The sequence below is a fragment of the Phyllostomus hastatus genome, unplaced genomic scaffold, assembly GCF_019186645.2.
Source record: "Phyllostomus hastatus isolate PE091 unplaced genomic scaffold, TTU_PhHast_1.1 phas_contig_62, whole genome shotgun sequence".
In the NCBI taxonomy this organism is placed as follows: domain Eukaryota; kingdom Metazoa; phylum Chordata; class Mammalia; order Chiroptera; family Phyllostomidae; genus Phyllostomus; species Phyllostomus hastatus.
Window position 1 is genome coordinate 448,307 of NW_025333921.1, and position 4,625 is coordinate 452,931.

The window sequence follows — 4,625 nt, forward strand, 5'->3', positions numbered from 1 at the left end:
TAGTGAGGTGACCTGCATCTGGCTCAAAATTGCTTGGCCAGCTCAGCCATTTGTTTTAGTTTCCTCACCTCACTTGGCTGGGCTTACTGGCCTGTCTCATTCCCCCCTCAGAGACTTTCACGTCTGAAATCTTTTAGGGGTGATGAGAGAGAAGTGTCTGTCTTTAGTAACTGCTTCCTGCTGACAAGGATCATAGTTCCTGCCTATGTGGGGTATGGAAGTCTCTTTCTGCCTAATCTAAGGGAGACAAGTGAATGAGATTTGAGACTGAAACGGCGAGGTTGTTAGTTGATCTTCCAAAGTAGGGACGGGTCAGAATCCCTGAAGTATTGTCATCTCAACACAGAATTAGTGTATCCTAGAGGTAACAAATGGGATAAGAAGGTTAAAAATGCATGGCCTACTTCTGGCCAAGATGGAGGCGTAGGTAGACACTGCCTCCTCACACAACCAAAATAAGGACAACAATTTAGAAACAAAATAACCAGAACTAACAGAAAATTGAACTGTATGGAAGTCCGACAACCAAGGAGTTAAAATAGACACATTCACCCAGACCGGTAGGCAGGGCAGAGGCAGACGGCCGGACAGAGAGGGGTACAGGCACAAAAAGCAGTGGCACTGGGTGCAGGGTGGCAACAGGCAGACCCAGTCAGGCAGTGATTGTGAAGTGAGGCACTGCGAGCAAGATGGCTGGCTGACCAGGCTGTCCCACATTCACTTGCAGATAAACCAGGTGAAACTGGGGAGCAAGACAGACCATGCAGCCCAGAGTTCCAGCGCTGGGAAACAAGGCCTGGAAACACCCACTGAAAACACCTGTGGGGGTTGAGGTGCAGGGAAGGACTCCCAAACTCATGGGAGAGTTTGTTGGAGAGACCCACATGGTCCTGGAATGTACACAAACCCACCCATACAGGAATCAGCACCAGAAGGGCCCAGTTTGCTTGGGGTAAGCAGCTGAGGGGGCTGGGCTCTGACAGAGTGGAGTGGACGCCAATGTTCCCCCTCAGACTCCACCGCCACATACAGCGTCACAACCCAGCGACCGGGTTGCCCCACCCTGGTGAACATCTAAGGCTCTGTCCCTCATACAGGCAGGACAGGACAAAAAAAAAAAAAAAAAAAAGGCCCAAACAGGATAACAGATCATAGCTCCAAAGCAAAAACAACTAAGCAACAAAAAGATAGCCAACTTATCAGATGTACAGTTTAAAGCACTGGTGATCAGGATGCTCACAAAATTGGTTGAATTTGGTTGCAAAAAATGAAGGCTGCACTAAGTGAAATGAAGGAAAATGCACAGGTAACCCAATAGTGATGGGAAGAAAGCTGGGACTCAAATCAATGGAGTGGACCAGAAGAAAGAAAGAATCAAACAGAAAAGAATGAAGAAATAAGAATTTTTTAAAAATGAGGAGAGGCTTCGGAACCTCCAGGACATTTTTTTTTTTAACATGTAGGGTATGTTTGTCCACAGTAAGGCCACCGGCTTATGCCCCTTGTCACAATCACCCCTGGATTCCTGTTGGGTGTGTTGTAAACCATGGGGCCACTGCATCAGGCTCCCTGTCCAGGACATCTTTAAACGTCCCAACATCCAAATTATAGGGGTACCAGAAGTGGGAGAGGAAGAGCAACAAGTGGAAACATTTGAACAAATAATAAAGGAGAATTTCCCCAATCTGGCAAAGGAAATAGACTTCCAGGAAGTCCAGGAAGCTCAGAGAATCCCAAGGAAGTTGGACCCAAGGAGAAACACACCAAGGCACATCAGAATTACATTACCCAAGATTAAAATGAAGGAGAGAATACTAGAAGCAGCAAGAGATAAGGAAACAGTTACCTACAAAGGAGTTCCCATCAGACTGTCAGCTGATTTCTCCAACGAGACCTTGTAGGCAAGAAGGGGCTGGAAAGAAGTATTCCAAGTCATGAAAGGCAAAGACCTACATCCAAGATTGCTCTATCCAGCAAAGCTTTCATTTAGAATGGAAGGGGAGATAATGTGCTTCTCAGATAAGGCCAAGTTAAAGGGATTCATCATCACCAAGCCCTTATTTTATGAAATGTTAAAGGGACTTATCTAAGAAAAAAATAAAAAACATGTATAGTAAAATGACAGCAAACTCACAATTATTAACAGCCACACCTAAAACAAAAACAAAGTAAACAACTAGAACAGGAACAGAACCACAGAAATGGAGATCACATGAAGGGCTAGCAACAGGGTAGTGGGAGGAGGAGAGGGGGGAAAAGGTACAGAGAATAAGTAGCATAGATGGTAGGTAGAAAATAGACAGGGGGAGAGCAAGAATAGTATGGGAAATGTAGAAGCTAAAGAACTTAGGACACATGGACATGAACTAAAGTGGGGGAATGTGGGTGGGAGAGGGTGTGCAGGGTGGAGGGGAATGAAGGGGGGGAAATGGGATAACTGTAATAGGATAATCAATAAAGGCATGACCTAGCCCTGGTCAGTGTGGTTCAGTTGGTTGGAGCTTCATTCCATAAACTGAAAGGACACAGGTTTGATTCCCTGTTGGGACACATGCCTGGGTTGCAGGTTTGGTTCCCAGTTGGGGTGCGTGGGAGAGACAACTGATTGATGGGGTTTTTTAAAGACTTTTATTTATTTATTTTGAAACGGAAGGAAGATAGATAGAGAGAAAAAAAATCAATGTGCGGTTGCTGGGGGTCATGGCCTGCAACCCAGGCATGTGCCCTGGCTGGGAATTGAACCTGCAATACTTTGGTTTGCAGCCCGCACTCAATCCACTGAGCTACGCCAGTCAGGTGATTGATGTTTTTATCTTATGCCAATGTTTCTCACCCTCCTTTCTTCTTCCTCTAAGATCAATGAAAATGTCCTTAGGTGAGGATTTTTTTTTAAAGTCATGGCCTAAAAATAAGGAGAATTATAACTAAAGGTCTAAGGAGAGGTAAGAACCAGGTGATAGAGGGAGGGACCACTGACTTTGCAGTCCCAGATTAAATTGTTGGAGGGGCTTTCCTGGATGGAGGTGTTGGCTGCCTGAAGCCCTTTTTTAAAATTATATTTAATTTAAATTAGGCTGGGTATATTCTAAGATCCTTTTGAGGTAGCTTTTTTTCTGCCTGAATCTCTTGGGCAGGAAAGAGGAAGCAGTTTCAAGGTGGCAGAACTTTTCCAGAAATGAAGCTGTTACATTGTTCTTTATTTTACTAATTTAAATATGTAGTCCTGAAAATAAGTCAATTCAGTTAAACTGTTGAATCTCACTTCAGGAGGTGATGATGTAAATGGGCTTCGAGACTGAGACCTATATTGTATAAACAATCAATCAGGTATTTAATAAGGAGTGTGCCTATGAAAACAGAAGAAAAAAACAAAGGTTAATGATCAGAGCAAACTATAAACTAGTTTCTGAGTTTATGAGATTATCAGGAAGATTTCCAGATGTAAGGCTTTTGCTAGAATGAAAGTAAGCAGTGACAATCTGCAGTTTAAATATCGCTGGTGATGTCATTAGGTGTTCAGGTAAATTCTGTACGGCTTACACTGCAGCAGTAGTTTTCCATAATTTCAAGTCAAAGAATGGGAGAAGGATGAACCTTAGTTTGAAAGAAAACTAGATAAATTCAGGATTCAATTGAGTTTGTAGGGGAAAAAATAAAACTTTAGAGTTTAATAACCATAACTGTGTATTCTAGATTTTATTGAAACAGTATTTTTCCCTTAAAATCATCCTTATTTTTATCAGATAGTCAAATCAAGACTATCTACTGTATTAAATTCAGTTTTAATTTGGTTTGATTATTTGCAACAAGAATAGTAATTAAATAGGCTTTCTTAAATTTATTTTGTTGAAATTTCCTAAGATTGAGCTTTAACTAGCCCCCTAAGAAATACCCCAACTAATTTAAGTAATGCAGTGATCATTGCAATTATGGCTTTTTAATTCGGTTGAACATTGGGAAAACAGGGAAAAGTATGGGAAGCCTACATAAACACACACACACCCCTAAAACAGATTATTCCTCACATTTTTAAAAATGTAGAGTTGCTGTTACCTTTTGCTTTTCCCCAGCAAAACTTTTTACAGTTACATTTAAGTATTTCAGATAAGTGTAAGTAAAATTCACCTTTGAGCCTTATTTCAAGGCTATTTTGGCTAAGACCGTCATCCAGGTAGGGGTGGAATATGTAGCATGATCATTTTATATTTTCAGCAACCACATTTCAGCTCAAACTTTTGAAGACCACTAGGCACCTACTCTTATTTCACAAGTGCGGAAACCAAGGTATGGGAGGGTGGTTGCCCAAGATGAAGCTGGTGAGCGACTGCGTGGACATCCAAGCCAAAGCTCCAGGTACAGGTAAAGAAGGACGACGTCACTGGTGATGCCAGGCAGCGGCCCCGCGAACTCCGGATGTGGGCTGGACCGGAAGCGGTAATGCTGAAAGCCAGGCCCGGATCCCCTCCTCTCTGCAACGCCTGAGCCGGTAGTTCTGCCTCCTAGGCGGCGATTAGTACAGTCTGGGGTGCCGACCCCGCCCCTCGGCCAGGGTTGGCCCGCCCCTTTCCACTCCTCTCTCTCTCTCTCTCTCTCTCTCTCTCTCCCCCCACCACCCCCCCCTCCGT

The 4,625-nt window shown here is 43.5% G+C and overlaps 1 non-coding gene across 1 annotated transcript; it reads right to left on the reverse strand.

The window, feature by feature from the left end:
- Positions 1–1,455: 1,455 nt before the first annotated feature.
- On the reverse strand, positions 1,456–1,585 carry LOC123825371. Its single transcript, XR_006786906.1, has one exon. It is a non-coding gene; the product is annotated as a small nucleolar RNA SNORA11 (small nucleolar RNA).
- Between the last annotated feature and the right edge of the window lie 3,040 nt (positions 1,586–4,625).